Source organism: Silene latifolia, chromosome X (genome assembly GCF_048544455.1).
Source record: "Silene latifolia isolate original U9 population chromosome X, ASM4854445v1, whole genome shotgun sequence".
NCBI lineage: Eukaryota > Viridiplantae > Streptophyta > Magnoliopsida > Caryophyllales > Caryophyllaceae > Silene > Silene latifolia.
In genome coordinates, this window is record NC_133537.1 from 117705962 (window position 1) to 117728663 (window position 22702).

A 22702-nucleotide genomic window follows, 5' to 3' on the forward strand; every position below is an offset into this window, starting at 1 on the left:
CGAACGGCGATCTCGGCGTCCCGAACCTCGAGCTCCTCGAAGCGAGCCGTCTCCTCCCGAGACTGGGTCAACTCTCGCTCCAGCTCGCGGTCGCCCTGTAAACAGCAACAAATTGGCTCATGTCAATCGATTCACGCAAAATTGGAAATCAAAAAAATCAAAATCAAAAGTCAAATAAGGTTCATACCTGACGACCTCGACCACCGACGAGTGCCTCGATGGCGGTAGCTCGCAGCCGGTTGGCCACCCTCCATAGCGCCACGAACCGGGACGGCGCGACCTGCATTATCAAAAGAAATTCTCAGCAAATTGAGCAAACTCAATCAAATGTGTTCTTACACAAAAGTTATACAAGTTAGAGGCTCACCCTCCGAATCAGATGCTGTCAGTCGCCTAGGCCAGCATCCGTCACAGCTACGTCAAAATCACGCAGCTCGGAGATCGTCGTCCTCCCAGTCGCGTCAGTGTACTCGAGAGTCTCGGGGTACTCCGGGGGCTCGATGCCCGCCGCCTCGACCTCCGCAAAGACAAATAGCTCTCGTTAATCGATGATCTTTCGTCATGATTCTCGAAATCAAATCAAGAAAAAGTAAAAATACTCACCACTACCGGCCAAGACGCCAACCTCCCGTAAAGGAACGCCGAGTAGTCCTCGCCGAGACAGAAGAAGGTCGTCGCCACCGGCACCGCCCAAGTCCGCCTCCCTCTCGGCCTCGAAGGCTCTCTAAACATCGTCCTGGGAGGATCGACGGGAACCGTCAACGCGTCCCGCGAGCACTGACGAGCCAACCGCTCGCCCAAGTACCACACAGGACCCATCGACGTCCTCAACAGCAGCCGACTCGGGCTCCTAGGTCGAAGGACCTCAGCGACAAAAGGAGGCGCTCCAGCGTACTCCGCCCAGGGTCTGGGCACCCACTGTGACAATATAAAGGCACAGATCATTCCTATGATCAATTAAAAGCAAAGTATAAGAAGAATAAATGAATACAAATGGGATACTCACGCTGCTCAGCTGAAGAGCGTTCACGTCCCGCCGGTAGACATTGTGAGAAGAACGCTTGCTCTTCGTCCGGCACATGACCCAATCCCTCACCACGGGATAGGCCCTCTCCAACGGCTCCGTCCTCTTGGGCGCGAGACTCGGGAAGTAAGAGTACACCCACGCCCTGTAAAATGAATAATCAATGACGATCTTTCGTAGTTTGATAAAGAAAGGAATTTACTTTGGTCTAAAGGTTCATACCTCCAACAAGTAGTCCAGTCCGATGCCAAACACCAGGAGAAGCCCCTTCTCCATCAACTCCGGACGAACCATGGCCCTCATGAAGCGGATGAGGACCGCAAAACCAGCAGATGACCAGTCCCCGGCGCCCTAGGGAACTCGGTCGGAAAGGAAGGGAAGGAGCTTCGTCGACGACCTCTCGCCCTTGTCTCCGAGGTAAATCGAAGACACGAACCACCAAAGCCACGGGCGAGCCCTCCGTCACTTTGTGCGGGGAGGAGGAGCCGTCTCCCTCCCATCGATCGTCACGGCGCACGGGTCTTACCCGCAAAGTAGTCTCGAACGTAAGAACTGGGCACCAAACCCGGCACTACATCAGCCTTCGGCGACAAGTTCCAGCCGATCAATCTCCTCGCCTCGGCCGAGTCCGCCCTCATGGCAGTCTCCGGCCACACCATCTCCTCGGTCCCACACGGCAGACCAGAAATCATGCCGTAATCCTCCAAAGTGACTCCCACCTCACCAAAAGGTAGGTGAAACGTGGAAGTCGTATCCCAGAATCGGTCCAAGAAAGCGCGGACCAGGCTAAGGTTAGCCCGCAACTTCCTCTTCACGATATCCCTCCAGACCTGAACCAGAGGACCGAACGCTCCACGCTCGACCATGGCCCTCTCCTCCGCCGACAACGGTGCTCGTAGTGCTCCATCGTTTGTCGTGTAACCCGAAAACGACCGATGTTCCGGCCTCCTATTATGATTTGAAACAAAGCTATCTTTAGTTTTGAATGAAATTTGAAAGAAATTTGGACAAAAAGAATGAAAGAGGACAGGTGTGAGTAGTGAATTCCTATTTACCAAGCTCTTCACCGTCCTGTAGGACAGGTGACCCTCTGCAGCCCACACGAGGTGCCTACTCTCCCAAGTCTCAGCCCACGCAGGAGCTCCTCTCAGCTGACGACCTCCTCGCCCGACGTTGGCCCGTCTCGGGGCCTCCTCCTCCTCGACGGCCTCCTCCTCCTCCTCGACGGCCTCCTCCTCGTGAGCCTCGTCTCCAGCAGCCATCACCGCAGCGGTGAAGGCCTGCTCTAAAGACTCCTCAACAACAGTAGCGTCTACCTCCATGGGAGCTCTCCCAGAAGTAGAAGCCTCATCACCTGCAAAGCAAATTCAGGTCGCGTCATATGACGACGAGCCTTTGTTAAGGGGTTTTCGAGCCTTCAAAGCCCTGAAACTGCTCCTCCCGTGCCATCCTTGGCCATGTTCCCATCAACCCGATCACTCATGTGATAAATTGGGTCAAGTCAAGTCCAATTCGAAGCCTAGTTCCGGGTTCGAGTCGAAAATTCGGCAGCATTTCGCTATAACGGTGATTATGCCCTAGAAAGGTGTCCTGAAAAAGTTGTCACAAACCAAAATTCCGAGATGGTAGAAAGTTTACCCATCATTCAAGGATCCCAAATATCAAATTTCATCGCAAATGGGCAATCCTAAGGCTATTTTCGAAGCAATTTACGGTTCAGCTGTAAAACCGTCTCAAAATTCCACTCAAGGGCTCAAAACTTGATGAAAATTCGAAGCGAATGCATGGTTGTGTTCCTAACACTACCTCCTATCCATTTCTAGTGTCAATTTGGCAAGGCAAATCCATTTGGGGGAAAAGCCCCAAATTTTCGATCAAAAGGGTCGAAAACCCTAATTTTCGCGGCTCAAAATTCGACAAATGTAGAAGATTAATGCAAGATCAAGACACATACCTCGATTAGTCATGTTTAAAGAAAGCTTTTGAATCAAACCTTGGCGGAAATGGTGAAGATTTGAGAGGGAAATGAGTGATTTATGTTTCGAATGCAAATGAACATAATCCCTCTGATTTCGCGTTTTTACGCAGGAAAGCCAAATTGGGGAAAAGACGCAGCAGGCGCTGCGCCTCTTCCAAGAGACGCAGCTCTTGCTGCGCCTCTTCCTTCTGTTTCCCTCCTCATGGATTTTCAAAAATTCGTTATAAGTTCGTTATTTGTGGGCCCATCTTTGGTGCGCCTCTTCCTCGATACTATTTTACTCTCTTGGTCCATTTCGACGATTTTCTTTCGTTCCGACCCGCATTTCACCAGCGCAGCAGTATTTTGCAGTATTGCTCAAATCCTTATATCCGGCGCAGCAGTATTTTGCAGTATTGCTCACTCAAGATTTCTTCCATGGCGATCAAGATGTTCCTAATCGTCAATATATTCCCCAACAAGAGTTCGCTTGAGACCGACGCAAGCAGATTCAACCTCAAGTTTTGCCAGAGTTCGCTTGAGACCGACGCAAGCGGATGCCCCAGCAGTTTCTACCGACGTCCTGTTACCCTCACTATATTTTGTGTTTCCCCGCGGAGTTCGACAGGGTGTCGTTCTCCAGAAGTTCCTATACCCAAACCTTAGCCACCTTTAAGTTGACCTTATTGTTAGGCCTCCTTCCCGTCAATGCTTTCCTTTAGGGCCCCATACCCTAGCATAATCCTTATATATCCTTTAGGTCTTACCCTTAGCTCCCATGCTCAACCTTAGCTCCTACGCAACTCCGAAAGCATCTCGAGAAGAAGTCTCAGGTATGGTCTCTTCTTATGGCTGGCGAGCATCCTTACGTAGTCTAATGGACTTTAAACGACCCTCCCCGATAGTCGACAGACTCTAAAATGTTCCCCGACGATGGTCCTTGGCTCGACCCTTGAGCCACCTCGCGTCGCCATAGTCGTCAGGTTGTAATCTTCGATTGACTGATGGCTATACTTTGACTTTCGCCTTGTCCAAGCCTCGGTCAAAGTGGGGGCTCAGAGATACCTCGTTTTCGCACCTCCCGCAAACCACCCGGTGATGATTGGGCCGCATGTTTGATACGCGGAACGATTTGTGACGGTTCGTAAGATTATCGTCAAGTGATTGCTCAAATATTAAATGTCTACCTCTTAGATGTCATCTACGCACCGATACGGTCGTTTTGGCGGTAATTAGAGTACATTCGAGTCCGGTCAAAACCGTCTCCATTTCGATAATCGTTAAATCCCGAGTCGAATGTTGGAATGTTCCGGATATTTCTATTCCAAATTTCATAAATTTTATCTTTTGGCAAATAATATCCCGTAATATTCATATAAGATATTAAAGATATTCGAATTATTTCCGTCCTACCATAACTCAAACGCGGAAATCTTGCTTCAAGCAGAGGAAACCTCACGGGAATAGACGCAAAGAGCGCCTGCGCCTCTTCCAAGAGACGCAGTGGTCGCCGCGCCTCTTCTCGGCCCTTTTCTCGCATGTTTCACGTATCTTTTTCATATCTTTCCGAGATTCACTTCCAAAGAGTCTCCGAAACCCTAATTCCTTCACGTGATTAGTATAAATAGGAGCCTTCGCTCCTCATATTTCTCACGCGAGTGTCCGCCCTTCTCTTCTCCCTTTGCATTCTAGACTTTGTTCTTACTTATTGGCGCCTACGTGCTTGAACTTTCGACCACGTAAGCTCGGATCTTTCCGGGTACCAGCCTCTCCGTTGCATGACCGACCAATTTGACCAACTACACAATCAACTTAATTAATCAATCGTTTTCCTCTTACGAGGGCACTTTCTTTGCATTCGCGTCGAGCATCACTAATCGATATCTTAGTTCTTCTCGTTTCGTCAACATGTAAGTCTGAGGGTGTATAATCCTTATTTATTTATTGTATTTTAATTATTGTATAATCATTAATGTAAGGTTTATGTCGAAAATACCGTTAAAACCGATTTCTAAAACCCTTTGTTAAAACTTGTTTTTGCGGATTTCAGTAAAGTAACCGTCGAGAAAGGACGCAAAGAATCGCGCCTCTTCGAAGGAGCGCAGTTCCTGCTGCGCCTCTTCGTGAGGCTGCCGCAGTTCCTGCTTCCTTTCTTCTTCGTTTGTCCTCTGTAATTCGTGTTCAAATTCTTTCCTTTGTTTGTTTCGTCTGTTAATTCTTTGTCTTAATATCATAATAATCCATAGGTATTATAATCATTCATCATTAGTATGTTTTAATTTATCATAAATCCGACTTAAATCCCTAATAATCCATATTTGCGGGTTTTCGTCATTAAATTCAAACCCGGATTTTAGAGATTCAATTTGTTCATATTGAGTTTCTGGAATTCGTCATTGATATAGTTTTCATCTGTTTACTCGCATGTTCGTCACATATTCGTTGTATATCCGTTGTATTTGGCCAAGTTGACTTATTTCAATAGAGGACTCATTAATATTTTCATCATAATTTCATGTAAATAATCCGTTTCCGGTTCATCCCATCCATGTTTATCGCTTTTATGACCATCATTCACATGTAATTAACCTATTAATCACTTCCGTCCGAGTAAATATTTTAATCCATCATTAAATTCATCAATTCAAATTAACGGTTTTGCGATTAAGCCTTCACGGCCGAACTCACCCTTGAACGACGCAAAGAATCGCCGCGCCTCTTCCGAGGGCGCCTTGATCTCGCGCTGTTCCAGGATGATTTCTGTCCCTGAACTCCGTTTCTGCCTTGACCTAGTTTAATTAGCTTACATATTAACTAACTATTATCCGTATTATCACTTCTGTCCTGTTCGTTAATTTCTTTCTTTCTTTCTTTTATTTGTTTTCTCAAATTATCCGTTTTGAAGGTATTTTCGACATAAATCGCCTATTCCAATGTAATTATTGTAATTTTCATTATTGTAATTCATAATTATTGTATTTCTTTCATCATTTGTATGTTCTCACATGTAATGAACATTAACTCCTACTTCAACCCAATTGTATGCTAATTACGTGTCAACCGACTTAGTATTAATTCTCACATGCTAGGATTAAAACTTGGATGTTGGATGTTGCATTGCATGCATTATAGCCGACGATATATCAAGTACGAATAACTTCCCTAATCATTAGTAGAGGCCGCTATCGAGGCGGGCGGGATTAGGTGTTCGATCAAAAGAGCTTCCTAATACGTACCCTCACCCCTTACTCCAGATATCTGTGAGCACCCGTGTTCATTGGCATCCACGAGAGTCATTCTAGACATAGAATGCTAAGGGTAACGATTGCTTAGTGTTCATGTCACTACTTTGTGTCTTGACATGACACGAGGTATTCGAACGGTTCCAATTTCCCATAAAAATTGGTGGCGACTCCATACAAAATGCAAACGCTTGTTTAGTTTCTCACCAAGTGCCCCCGTGGGCGGCCCGCTGTCCACATTATAACATGATGAAACCATTATAGTAACATCGCTAAACAATTATTGTAACACAAACAATCCAAGATGTACACTTATCGTAACACAATTGTTCCATTAAAGTAACATCATTATATCGTTAAAATTACATCATTACTGGTAACCTTCCTATTAACACAATAACAATGTAAAACTTCAGGAAGTATCTCTTTCCCATATATTTCCTTTGAGAAGAACACTAGTATAATGACAATTGTAAACTTAGCACAATTCAACAATTGAGTAATTATTTCTACAATTGGTGAAGATTAACAAGGAAGTACACAGTCAGCAGGTTAATTTGCATACTAATTTGAAATTCTGCGAATTAGCAAGTGTATACTAACTATCTATGAATTCAAAGTGAACGTAGGTGTGTAGGAATTAAAAATCACAGACGGTATTGGACAACGATTAATATCATAGTAAACAATGGAGAACAATAATTAGCACCGCAATAACTAAGTAATGAATTATAAATGCGATAGATTGTAAAAACCTGACCAATTTAATCTTAGAATTGCAAAAATATACCACATTTAATGAATCCGAAACAGCTACTACCAAACAAACTCCACAAAATCGAATTAAAACCTCGAACGGAGGAAACATTGAGATCGGAAATTAGAAGAATCGCGAAGGTTCAAGATAGATCAACAACGACATAGGAAGTAAAGAGAAGAACAATCGGCGTGTTACTTGAAGGCGGCAAAACGAAATCCTAACAGAAGTCCGGCAAGATCATGAGATGACGATCGCCATTTCTGAAATCTCCTCGAATCTCCATGAGAGATAAAGAGACGTGAATTAGGGTTTATAGTTGTTGATGTTGTTTAATTTGGAATTTTTGTTAATACAACGTTGACGAAAGAGGGAGAGTAGAAGAATTTGGAGCGGGTAGAGAGAGAAATTAATGAGCAGAATATGAGATATGTTCGCTGGATTATAAGGTTATGTATGGACGGGTAGTTTGACAATTATACCCTTAGTACCGCGCGCGCTACTGTGGCCGTTGGATCTCCTTCATCTAACGGCTTAAGATGGTAGGACGGACTCACCCTAAGAGGCTAGACTCAATAGATCTTAACACACACACTCTCTCTCTCTCTCTCTATATATATATATATATATATATATATATAGAGAGAGAGAGAGAGGCGGGATCTCGTGAGTTTGGTTCTTACGGTAAGTTGTGAGTTTGAAAAATCCCAACCATTGAATATGAGGAAATAGATGGCTCAGATTGAATAAAAGAATGGACAAAAAAATCCCAAATTAGTATGAAAAAGCAATTAATCAAACACGATAACCTTATCCCCAATGTAACAGAAAATTTTATTTCCTCTTAGTACAGTAGGTCCCACCAAAAAGTCAATTAGAGCCCACACCGAGACAATCGGACTCCTCAGTTCGACTTCTCTTTTCTCCTCAACTTTCTCTCTTCTGTCTTTCTAACACTTTGAACATTTGTTTAGTTTTCTTCCCCGGCAAAACCAAATGGAAGCCAAACCAGTAGACAAAAAACTCACCCCCTCGACATCCAACAGTTATTGAAGTCCAACCACCATCACCTCGCTACACCGGGACCTCCTCCGTTGCCGGAGCACCCGATCGCGATCCCTGTTGATCTGAGCGACGAAAGCGCCTACGCCGTCCGATGGGCAGTTCAGAACTATAATTTTTTTACAGTTAAGGAACCAAGTCTACTTTCCGTTAGCACTGCCGTTAACTACTTAATTAACTATCATTATTTTCTTTCTAATAAAATACTCTTATTCAATTCTGTCATGCTCTGTCTCTGGTAACTCACCAATAATGTCTTTTGACTCTCAATCTCGTCTCCCATATCTTCTTCATGCTTATTATTATTCCTTTAAACCATTGCTTAATTAATGAACCAGTTGATAAAAACTCTGACACGGGAATGCTCATGTTACCGGACATTATTATACTCCGTACCTTTCAAATGTATGTAGTAGGATATTAGCCAATATTAGTTGTTCATGTTACATAGGGAGTATAATGTTATCATTAATCATGTCTAAGCTCTTATTCTCAATATATGCTTAACATGCAGTTACTTTTGTGTTCTCGTTATATAGTGTTGAATTCCGGCTGAGTCAAATGACCTTTAGGTGAAAAGATGGAGTAATAATGGTGTAATTTACCTATGCTTGTGTGCTTGCTTGAGCCACAATAATAGCAATGGACAATGGTATTCCTTCAATGAGTGAACACTAAAGAAAAGTAGTCTAATCACCAATGACCTTGTTTCACATTAAAATTTTCATAGTCATGTGCAAACAAGTCGTTGTATAATTTACATGAATTAAGAGTATGTCGGGATTTCGAAAAATGATGGTGGATGATTATGAACCCAACCATCGTTAGTAAATTTGAGCATGAATTAAGAGTTCGAAGAACATATTGGATGCGCGTAAATTTGATTATCAGGCAAAAGTTGAGATAAATGAAGGAGAAAATGAGAATCAGACAAAAAGAGACCTAGTTACATTTAATTTTTTGTTAAAAAAAAGAAATAAGATACTGAGAAAATTCATGGAAGACCGTAGTCAATACTCAATAGTCATTGTATGTTGGCTGGGGGAGATGAAGAAGACCACAACTGCTTGTAAATTGCATATGTTTGATTTTTTCCGTCCAAGTTAACGGAATATACCATATGAGTCCCCTAACTGTAAACTCTGAATGTTTAGGTCCTTATCTAGAAAAAAAATATAGTATAGGTTCTTATATTACCCTTTACTCGTTTTAAAGTTCATGTGGTCAAGGATCCTGATATGAAGGAGAGATTGTGTTTGGAAATTGAGAGGCTTGGATTCTTTGACATTAACTCGCCAAAAGTTTATTGTAATATCATCTGCTCCGGGTTATGATCAAGTGAACAAGCCAAAATGTCGACTTATACTCTCCTAATAATATCTTTGGTATCCTCCAATTATGCTTTTTGGGTATGAGTGTTGTGATTATGGGTAGCTTGGGAAGTGTCAGTGATTATTGTGTCCATCATTGTATTTGTCCTACTGTAATAAGATTACAATAATAGTAGAGTAACACCACAAAAGTACTACAATAACACCAAAATAACAGCACAATAACATGTGGTAAAAAGGAGTAAAAAAATCAAAGTGACATCGGAATAAGATCACAATAACACCAGAATAACAATACAATAACATGCGGTAAAAAAAGAGTAAAAAATCAAAGTAGTTAAAAATATCAAAGTAACACCGGAATAACATCACAATAACTGTAACACCCCGGTTTATGAAGGAGCCTTTAGCAAGACATTCCCCAATAAACCGGACTGTCACCATCTCGGTTTCCCGAGGGAGTGAATAACAAAGTACAACAATACCAAAGTACTTTAACTTAAAACTTAACGATTACGTGTTTATTACAAATTATCCAACTAATACCTAATATAAGATAAATACAACCCGCAGCGGAAAATAAATTAAGTGATAAAATCTTCTATGTGGTCTAGACTTCTAGGTAGATTGGCCAAGTCCTCACGCATCCCATAGCTCCCAAGTCAGCTAATCTTTAGTACCTGTCAAATCTGCTCCCCATTATGGTTCATCACAGGTGTTCACGAATACACAGGGTCAACCACGAGGTTGAGTAGGGAAAACAATGAAACAATAAATATGATATGCATGCTCCTCCGTCACCTCCATCTCCATCTCAACTCATATCTCATATCTCATATCTCATACCGGACAACCAAACCCATACCGATCCAGGTAGACTATATATATCGACCGTAGCCGATGTGCCAGCTCGCAGCTGAGGACACCAGGGCAAGTCCTGCAGAACCCGCCTGGGCCTTATCACAACATCACATCATATCCCAACATCGTCACCACCACATCCTCCTCCAACTCCAATGCATATGAAATGCTGAAGAATTAATGCAATGCAATATGTATATAAATCATCGAATCGATAAATCACAAAGTCATGCGATTACCCGATGTTGTGATATCATACTCAATACGATAATTGATCAATCACTTCCCGTATATAAATCATAACGTAAGTCAACAACCAGGAATCAAGCCAACACAACTCAACAACGACGATAATACACAGGGTCAACCACGAGGTTGAGTAGGGAAAACAATGAAACAATAAATATGATATGCATGCTCCTCCGTCACCTCCATCTCCATCTCAACTCATATCTCATATCTCATATCTCATACCCCGGACAACCTTGACCATACCGATCCCGGTAGACTATATATATCGACCGTAGCCGATCTGCCAGCTCGCAGCTGAGGACACCAGGGCAAGTCCTGCAGAACCCGCCTGGGCCTTATCACAACATCACATCATATCCCAACATCGTCACCACCACATCCTCCTCCAACTCCAATGCATATGAAATGCTCAACAGTAATTAATGCAATGCAATATGTATATAAATCATCGAACCGATAAATCACAAAGTCATGCCGATTACCCGATGTTGTGATATCATACTCAATACGATAATTCAGTCAATCACTTCCCGTATATAAATCATAACGTAAGTCAACAACCAGGAATCAAGTCAACACAACTCAACAACGACGATAATAAGACAAGTGTATTTCCCTACCTCAAAGTGCCAGCAAATCCAATTAAGCGATTAAGCAAATTTAAATAAAGCAATGAATTTGATTATCGATCCATCACGAATCCGTCACCTAAAACAATTATAATATTTATTATTACTAACTACTAAATATAGAATTTCCCAAAATAGAAGCTTCCCGAAATATAATCCCGACACCAAACCTATGCCCAACTGATAAAAATAACCCGATTAGAATTTGACCCAACTTCCCAAAATAGAGAGTTATTAAAGATAGAACTTTCCAAAAATGGTAACTTTCCCGATATAGAAACTTTTCTATTAAACCCGTCTCCAAATAATTAATTATGATTAATTATTATTTTATTGTAAATAACTCGGAACTAAACCAAAATGATAATTAAAGGGTTAAACGAATTATGCGATTAAGAAAACCCGAATCAAAACATTGAACAAATCAACAACCCGACTCAAAACTTAAATACATTATTCCGTCACCGCTACCTAATATTAACTTAGTAACTAAACTAATAATGTAAATAATAGAAATATTAGAAATATACATATTCTCCGACTTACTAAAATAGAAACCGTAACAAAAATCACCCAAAACAACGACTCAACCCGACACACAAACACCCCCTCTTTCAACCCGTCACTACTCACTCCACAACCACCAACCCTCACCGCCGACCACCAGGCCCGACACGTGTCTGGCCTGGTCACCTCCCACCACCACCAACGTGGTCGACTCCACGCGGTGGTCAGAACCACCACCACCAACACCCCCTGCTTGCGTCCCTGCCGCCACAACCAGCCCCCTTTTCAACTCGCCTGCCACCACGACACAACCCCTCCTCCTTACCAACCACCACCCCTGACACCACCGTTGAAAGGCGACCCTGACACACGTGGCACCACCGGTTCGACCTCCCCCGAGTCCACGGTGGTGCCACCCCATTACCCTATGTCTGAAATGCAACACAAACCCGCATTTCAGACCCGACACCTAATCACCACCACTGCAACCACCAACAGCAACGACAATCACTCAACCCACCACCACACGACTCGACTCACCACCAGCAACACAACCCACACCCCGACAACTACTATAACAGCCCCTAAACGACGCACAACTCAGATCAAACTACCGTGACAAAATGAAAAACAGAGAACCTTACCTATGACGGCCGTCGACCTGTGCTATTCCGGCCAGTACAGCCACCCTCGTCCACCAGTAACAGCCTCCCTAGACTCACGGCAGACCCTACACCCTCCACACTCACCGGCGCGCGTTCGTTGGCTGTAAATAATGCGTGAGGCGTGAAAGAAAAAAGGTTGGTGATGGTGATGTGTAGAAATGACGGTATGAAGGGAATTAGGTTTTAGGGTAGATTTAGGGTTTAGTTTTAGGGTTTGGTGAGTGGTAAAAGGTAAATGGGTAAGTGGGTAGATGGGCTATGACATCTTGACCCAAAACTATAAACCCGACTCATCTTACAACATGAATCCGACTCAATACCTTTACGTTAACATTACCTTTACGCTACCATTAAATAATAAAAACTCGCTCAATCGATAATAAAATACGGGGTATTACAGTCTTCCCCCCTTAAAATGAACTTCGTCCCGAAGTTCGCTCCCGTACTCAACCTCAGAAGGGTATTGTATATCATACATACGGACGTCACGTATTTCTAACACAGTTAACACACACTTTTGACACATCAATTAAACATAACAGACACGAAATGTTACATTCTGCCCTCCTAAAAATAAACTTCGTCCCGAAGTTTAACTCATCTTCACATAACCCAACTAACTACAACTAATAACTACCTGAGAACACAAATGTATAACAACTAAATAATCATCTGCATCTAAATTCTGATCTCGAACTCAAGTAACTCAATAACCATGGTCTCACTGGACCGTAAATGTAACTCGGCACAAAGGCCCCCACAGCTCAATACTAGTGGCCAATCTCAAACTCAATATCAATAGTTTAACTACACTCTCTTTTTACACATCCACCAACTAACAGAAGTAGGAACAAAACATATAGAACTCATTTGCATAGGTACCCCACAACGAGACATCAACTTGATCAAACTACAATCTACAACAAGTGCAATTTAAGCATTAAGATTTTACAATCCTACCCGACTAGAAACATGGTTACGTCCTCGTAACCTCTTTTCAATTTTCATATACATATGCAACAAAATCATTATCAACCACATGTGGGGGAAGAACATATGATAACAGATTGCGCATTAACGTTAAGGTCGAAACAAGGTTCTATTATGGAATTAACTGGTTGTCAACAAGTAACATTTATTACTAGCTTATGCCTAACTTAAAAACACAACATCAAACTAAAGAATAACAAGAAAAGAACCAAGGTTTACACGGTTTCACAACTAAACAAATTTGATGATCAATTATAGACTATGAACAAGCGAGAGCAAAATCAACAAAACAATTTAAGAACTTCTCACATTTGTAAACATATCACAGAAATAGATCTACCACTACTATCTATCACAATCACAGGACCTTATTGACACGTCCATTCAACCCTTTACTCACTCACTGGTTTAGGTCACGAATTAGGTCGATGAATTTAAGCAATCTAACAACATACCCATAATTCATACTTTAAATTATAAAAATTGTTTGCACGATATCAATTTTGAAAACATGTTTCCCAATAAAAGTAACTACATATGATCTATGACAACGACAACATTACTTCCATATCACCCTATGTTTCACATTTTAGCAACCATATCATTCAATTGTGTCCAAAGAACTTAGTATAATTCCTTCTCGAAAAACAAGAGATATTGTATAAATAGTTTAAACATATACATTTGCCATCATATACTTTGTAGAACACTAGCTATGATAAAAGATTAGCAACTTGAACAACTTCTCTGATTTGCATGATTGAATAATTAGGCAACTCGTAGGCTCAATTAAATGTAACTATAATGACTATCATTTAAACCAATGCATATCATGTGAATCATCAAAAGAGTTATCCCATTATAATTGCCAACATAGTTATCATGACGATTTTTATTATAATATAATTGATAGTAACGACTCGAGAATATAGATATGCCAATTGTCATGTTATATCAAACAGTTTCCTTTATATCACACCCATACAATTGCAAGAATCACTTTAGCATTTTATGACAATATAATAACGAACATATTCAATAAGGAATAACAACATTGTGTATTATCATGTTATAGTTTTAGGTCCAACTGAAATAGTTTAATGTGATGAAAGTAATAAATATAACTATTGGCACACAACTCATATGAAAGACATTAGAACTTAGATGCATCCTACATGTGTGAACATTTGGACATACTCATTACTATCATCCATGTGTAAACATTTAGACATAATTATTATAATTATTCATGCGAGTATATTAGAACAATCAAATTAACTTTTAACGCCATCAACTTTACCAAGATATGAGAACATAGTTTTATATTTATATATATCCGACCACCATGCACATATGATGAACATACTAGAGATATTACAACATGCCAAACATACATAAAATATGCAACAACTGGACTCGTATAACATATTTCACCCTTGATTAAGAATCAATTTAAGCTATCCAATTTTTACTCACGCTATCATGCCAACAATGTTATCAACTAGACTTTAATTTTTATTGCCTGTTAAGATACATAACTACTGAACATGCATGCTACTATCATCATATAAAACATTATAAGATCACATTAATAAGGCTCAGGAAATAACCAAACAATTATATGAAAACTCACATAGTACGCACATTTTACAAGTCATGATTCACGTTGTAACTTTCGAAAATCACAAATAAATAACTGTCCAACGAATACTTGAGTTAGATTACTTTTTATAACATACCGAGAGTTAAAAACACAGGGGAAAAAGAATTATGTCTAAAGCACAAGAATTTCATTTTTAAAGCATTTTACAACTCAGTTGTTCCAAATAAGTATGTGACGGCAATTGGTTCGAAACTTGGGTCAGTTTGCAAAACGTACCATTTAATATAGAAACATCAAGAATTTTCGTGGCTTAACAATTTGAAAACATATGCGAATCTTCTGATCGATGGAGTTGGAATTATGCAAAAATTAGCAATACAATTTAAATGAGGATTTTTACAAAATCATTGGTCAAAACATCACTGCACAGGAACTTCCTGACCACAGCCCACTAAAATATTTATTACTCCTAATCCGTATATCATATAAGCATGAAACCAACGCCAAATGGACACTGACTCACGAGGCTATCTCTCACAAAATTTTCATCCATAGGGGATTAACAGAAAAGAAATGACAGCAAGATCACTTAGGGAGTAAAATCAAACAAACGTGTTTCAGCACTAGGTCATTCATCTACTATGTTCCAAGCTCTTACAACCACACTATCTATACTAACTCATCCTAACTTAAATCTCACACTGTATACCTTCGTAACATCTACCCCATAGAATCCCGTTGCATCTCGATCTACTCCTTAAATCTAATCACGATTGCTATGACTAGAAACATGCAATTCAATAGTGTTTCTTATTACTATCACAAGACTATACTAGCATGGCTTTGGGATCACATAACCGCATATCACTAGACATAATAGTACTATCAGCATATCATTCAACATCCACCTAGGTAAATATCATAATTCGTAATTATTTTCACACTCACGATTACCACATTCCAACACTTCATTGATTATCAATCTGAACACGAAGTTTTATTTCTCATTTCCACAACATCATATGATCACATCATCCTTCATACAAAATACTTACCGTAACGTTGTCCTGTAGAATGGTTAGAACATATGGGTCTCAAGCTGTACATCCACTCGATTATATTCAAGGTTTTCCTTCTAACTACCCATTCACTCAATTTCTCTCGGGTTACCTGGTTCAAAACTGAGAGGGCAAAAGAGCACGTATTAAGGGCGCCTTCTTAACCGCACTGTGAGCTCCTAACAGTTTATTCCCAGGGGTTCATTTTATTTAGACACATCCTACGTTCATTGGGTTCATTGGTTTAGGCCTGAGGATCGTTCGCTCTGATACCACTTTGTAACACCCCGGTTTATGAAGGAGCCTTTAGCAAGACATTGCCCAATAAACCGGACTGTCACCATCTCGGTTTCCCGAGGGAGTGAATAACAAAGTACAACAATACCAAAGTACTTTAACTTAAAACTTAACGATTACGTGTTTATTACAAATTATCCAACTAATACCTAATATAAGATAAATACAACCCAGCAATGGAAAATAAATTAAGTGATAAAATCTTCTATGTGGTCTAGACTTCTAGGTAGATTGGCCAAGTCCTCACGCATCCCATAGCTCCCAAGTCAGCTAATCTTTAGTACCTGTCAAATCTGCTCCCCATTATGGTTCATCACAGGTGTTCACGAATACACAGGGTCAACCACGAGGTTGAGTAGGGAAAACAATGAAACAATAAATATGATATGCATGCTCCTCCGTCACCTCCATCTCCATCTCAACTCATATCTCATATCTCATATCTCATACCCCGGACAACCCAGCCATACCGATCCCCGGTAGACTATATATATCGACCGTAGCCGATCTCGCCACTCTGCTTGTTGAGGACACCAGGGCAAGTCCTGCAGAACCCGCCTGGGCCTTATCACAACATCACATCATATCCCAACATCGTCACCACCACATCCTCCTCCAACTCCAATGCATATGAAATGCTCAACAGTAATTAATGCAATGCAATATGTATATAAATCATCGAACCGATAAATCACAAAGTCATGCCGATTTTTACCCGATGTTGTGATATCATACTCAATACGATAATTCAGTCAATCACTTCCCGTATATAAATCATAACGTAAGTCAACAACCAGGAATCAAGTCAACACAACTCAACAACGACGATAATAAGACAAGTGTATTTCCCTACCTCAAAGTGCCAGCAAATCCAATTAAGCAGTTAAGCAGTCCAGAAATAAAGCAATGAATTTGATTATCGATCCATCACGAATCCGTCACCTAAAACAATTATAATATTTATTATTACTAACTACTAAATATAGAATTTCCCAAAATAGAAGCTTCCTAGAAATATAATCCCGACACCAAACCTATGCCCAATCGATAAAAATAACCCGATTAGAATTTGACCCAACTTCCCAAAATAGAGAGTTATTAAAGATAGAACTTTCCAAAAATGGTAACTTTCCCGATATAGAAACTTTTCTATTAAACCCGTCTCCAAATAATTAATTATGATTAATTATTATTTTATTGTAAATAACTCGGAACTAAACCAAAATGATAATTAAAGGGTTAAACGAATTATGCGATTAAGAAAACCCGAATCAAAACATTGAACAAATCAACAACCCGACTCAAAACTTAAATACATTATTCCGTCACCGCTACCTAATATTAACTTAGTAACTAAACTAATAATGTAAATAATAGAAATATTAGAAATATACATATTCTCCGACTTACTAAAATAGAAACCGTAACAAAAATCACCCAAAACAACGACTCAACCCGACACACAAACACCCCCTCTTTCAACCCGTCACTACTCACTCCACAACCACCAACCCTCACCGCCGACCACCGGGCTCGACACTGTGTCCGGCTGGTCACCTCCCACCACCACCAACGTGGTCGACCCACGCCGGTGGTCAGAACCACCACCACCAACACCCCCGCTTGCGTCCCCGCCGCCACAACCACCCCTTTTTTAACTCGCTTTGCCACCACGACACAACCCCTCCTCCTTACCAACCACCACCCTGACACCACCGTTGAAAGGCGACCCTGACACACGTGGCACCACCGGTTCGACCTCCCCCGAGTCCACGGTGGTGCCACCCCATTACCCTATGTCTGAAATGCAACACAAACCCGCATTTCGGACCGACACCTAATCACCACCACCGCAACCACCAACAAAGAACGACAATCACTCAACCCACCACCACACGACTCGACTCACCACCAAAGCAACACAACCACACCCCGACAACTACTATAATGACCCCTAAACGACGCACAACTCGGATCAAACTACCGTGACAAAATGAAAACAGAGAACCTTACCTATGACGGCCGTCGACTGTGCTATTCCGGCCAAGATCTGACCACCCTCGTCCACCAAGAATGACCTCCCTAGACTCACGGCGGACCCTACACCCTCCACACTCACGGCGCGCGTTCGTTGGCAGTAAATAATGCGTGAGGCGTGAAAGAAAAAAGGTTGGTGATGGTGATGTGTAGAAATGACGGTATGAAGGGAATTAGGTTTTAGGGTAGATTTAGGGTTTAGTTTTAGGGTTTGGTGAGTGGTAAAAGGTAAATGGGTAAGTGGGTAGATGGGCTATGACATCTTGACCCAAAACTATAAACCCGACTCATCTTACAACATGAATCCGACTCATTACCTTTACGTTAACATTACCTTTACGCTACCATTAAATAATAAAAACTCGCTCAATCGATAATAAAATACGGGGTATTACAATAACAGCACAATAACACGTGGTAAAAAAAAAGAAAAAAAAATCAAAGTCATAAAAAAAATCAAAGTGGCACCGGAATAACATCACAATAACAACAGAATAACAGCACAATAACATGCAGTAAAAAAAAGAGTAAAAAAATCAAAATAGTAAAAAAATCAAAGTAGTAAAAAAATCAAAGTGACACCGGAATAACATCACAATAACAGCAGAATAACAGTAGAATAACAGCACAATAACACGTGGTAAAAAAGAAAAAAAATCAAAGTCGTAAAAAAATCAAAGTGACAGCAGAATAACATCATAATAACAGCGGAATAACAATAATAACACAATAACATGTGCTAAAAAAAGAGGAAAAAAAAATCAAAGTTAAAAAAAAGCACAATAACAACATAATAACACGAGGTAAAAAAAATTTCGAGTAAAAAAAATCTGGTACAAAAAAAAAGTAACATAATGAGAAAATTAGAGAAAAACATAAGAGAAAAAAAAAATCAAAGTTGTAAAAAAAAGCATAATAACACGAGGTAAAAAAAGAGAAAAAATTAAAGTGAAAAAAAAAGAGTAGCACTAGAAAAAAGAGAAAATAAGTAAATGACAGTGATTTTATATGACAGGTAAGATTAGATCTTGGTCATTCATCTCTAATATAATCTAGTAGCTAAGATTTTCCAAACTCACAACTCACCATAAGAACCAAAACTCACAAGAACCTAACTCTATATATATATATATATATATATATATATATATATATATATATATATATATATATATATATATATATATATATATAGATAGAGAGAGAGAGAGAGAGAGAGAGAGAGAGAGAGAGAGAGAGAGAGAGAGAGAGAGAGGCAAGTTCAAATGAGTCCACCCAAAAAAATAAGTCCTTAAGTCCATTTCTAAGCCATTAGATCTTATAAAATTGATGGTTGGGATTAAAAAGTAAAGCACACCCACCAACTAGTAATTAATGACCCATTAACTTTTCTCTCTCATAAATTTAATTCTCAATTAACCAATTAATTATATTCTCTTTTTCATCAACTTGTTATTTCCATTTCAGACTTCCAAATAATTGCTTATAATCAGAATTTTTCAAACTCGCGTAAAATGAAAACGATTTTGAAAAAAAGCTCCGTAAATCTTCATCCGGACTCCGATTAAGACGAAATAAAAGTCTAAATTTATTAGTTTTTCAAGCCCGTCGCAATGGTAATATTTTCATATACCATTGAGTTTCCAAAATTTTCAGTATTGCTAATTACTTAACTTACACTCTTTGTTTGAAGTTCTACCCTATATTTTTGAAGTTATACTATATCCGTTTGAAATTTCATCATATTTATTTGAAATTAATTAATTAATCTAATCATATAATTGAAGTATCAGAATATCAATTGAAGTTGCTTGAAATTGCACCATATCTTAACTGAAGTTACAACATCTCGGCTTGAAGTTACACAATATTGATTTAAAGTTACACAATACTCCGTAATAATTTAATATAACAAAATATTAATTGAAGTCACACAAATAACAGTTTGAAGTTACACAACACTAATTTAAAGTTACACAATATTTACTTAAAGTTGCACAAATAATGTTTTGAAATTACGCAATACAAATTTAAAGTTACCCAATATTTATTTAAAGTAACACAACTAACAATTCGAAGTTACACAATTTTTATTTAAAGTTACGCAATACTAATTTAAAGTTATACAACTAACGATTTGAAGTTATACAATATTTATTTAAAGTTTCGTAATACTAATTTAAAGTTACACAAATATCAATTGAAATTACACAATATCAATTTAAAGTTACACAATATCAATGGAAGTTACACGACTAATGAATTAAAGTTACACAATATTTATTTAAAGTTTCGCAATACTAATTTAAAATTACACAAATATCAATTGAAATTACACAATATCAATTAAAGTTACACGACTAATGAATTAAAGTTACACAATATTTATTTAAAGTTTCGCAATATCAATTGAAGTTACACAATATCAATTAAAGTTACACGACTAATGAATTAAAGTTGCAAAATATTTATTTAAAGTTTCACAATACTGATTTAAAGTTACACAAATATCAATTGAAGTTACACAATATCAATTAAAGTTACACGACTAATGAATTAAAGTTACACAATATTTATTTAAAGTTTCGCAATACTAATTTAAAGTTACACAAATATCAATTGAAGTTACACAATATCAATTTAAAGTTACACAATATCTCAATTGAAATTATATGACTAATGAATTAAAGTTATACAATATTAATTTAAAGTTGCACAATACTAAATAAAGTTACACAAATATGAATTGAAGTTACATAAATAACGATTCGAAATTACATAATACTAATTTAAAGGTACACAAATATGAATTGAAATTACATAAATAACGATTTGAAGTTACACAGTATTTATTTAAAGTTACGCAATGCTACTTCCTAACGTTACAATTAGCGCTCATCATCACCGCGACCACCATGGAACACCACTAGAACCACCAATGAACACCATGAACCCACCACATAAAACACCATTGCACTCTTATCGTCTTAGTCGCCCCTAACCACCATTAGCAACTCTTATTTACGAGGCTAGTGGCAGATGTATAAAAATCGAGGCTAGTATTTGATGCGGCAAAGACTTCGATCCTGCGTACACAACCACCATCAGTGGAAACTTCAAACTTCAAGCAAGGAAATCAAACAAACATAAAATTAGTAGCCGACCTTATATTTTTAGATGAGCATTATTTATTAGTGACAATAAAACTATAATTTGATGAAATAGAATTTAGTGTACTGTATTTCTACAACAAATTGACAACCAGATGAAAAGTAGTAAACAATAGGAAATTATCTCCCTTTTTATTTTCCAAAACCCAATAACTCAAGTCCACTAAAGTAAATTAAAAACAAGACCATATAGAATGATGACTTCGACTAAAAACAAAACCATTAAAAACAAGATCAAAGTAAATTAAAATCAAATACGTACATCTAAGATTAAAATCACCAAAATATTTAAGATCTAAAGCACCATAGGAAATTTTACTTTGTTTTTAATACATCTAAAATTAAAATCGCAAAATAGTTTGATAAAAAAAAAAATCATAGTTGTTTAACATGAAATAAGACACACAAATAGATGGCACAATTATAACACAACACCATAACCATTTTAGTAGCCGCATACCTCGTATTCAAATCGAGACCGATACTGCCACCGAAACTAGCCAATTACTGACCCCCTTTATTTTCTCCCTTTATTTGTTCTGTTGTCGCTGAGTCGTTGACAAACCCGCTTTACTAACTCCTTGACAGAAGATTATTGTTTGACTGAAAGAAGAGTAGTAATTAAAAATAAAAGAGAGTTGATGGTGTTTGTGGTCTGATTGTGTTTCGAATAGTAGCTTCATGGTGGAAGCCCAAAGGTGAGATGATGGATGATGATCAGTTTAGTGAGATGAGAAAGAGAGATTGGGTTAATAGGAAATGAAAAAGAGAGATGAGATTAATCGTAAGAGAGATGAGATTTATGGGGAATGAAAAAAAAAATTGGGAACTGACGAAATTTAATGTAAGTGGATGGATGGGTGGATATGTTTTTTATTTTAATCTCAGCCATCCATTATATTTTCATCTAATGGTTTAGATGAGGACTTATGGACTCATCTAAACTAGATGGACTTAGTTGAACCTAATTATATATATATATATATAGATTCGGGATCATATGAGAACCACTAGGATGATGAGAACCATGAGAACCACTAATAATACTACTAATATTAACATTACTAATTAATAATCCTAATAATATTACAATTTACGCGCTCAACTCCCAAACCCTTCAACTTCAATCATTTCCCAATTTTCCCTTTCTCACTCATCTTCTTCTCTCTCTACCACCCTCATCATCCGCGTTTCCAACCGTCGCCATTTCCGTTCGTCTTCTCCGATCGTCGCCGCTCATCTCTACCCTACCTTCATCGT

General features: G+C 38.9%; 1 long non-coding RNA gene across 1 annotated transcript; it reads right to left on the reverse strand.

The window, feature by feature from the left end:
* Positions 1 to 20998: 20998 nt before the first annotated feature.
* On the reverse strand, positions 20999 to 22291 carry LOC141621568 (uncharacterized). The gene is made up of 2 exons (XR_012532456.1): positions 21903 to 22291; positions 20999 to 21358 (listed from the first exon to the last, which is right to left on the reverse strand). It is a non-coding gene; the product is annotated as an uncharacterized LOC141621568 (long non-coding RNA).
* Between the last annotated feature and the right edge of the window lie 411 nt (positions 22292 to 22702).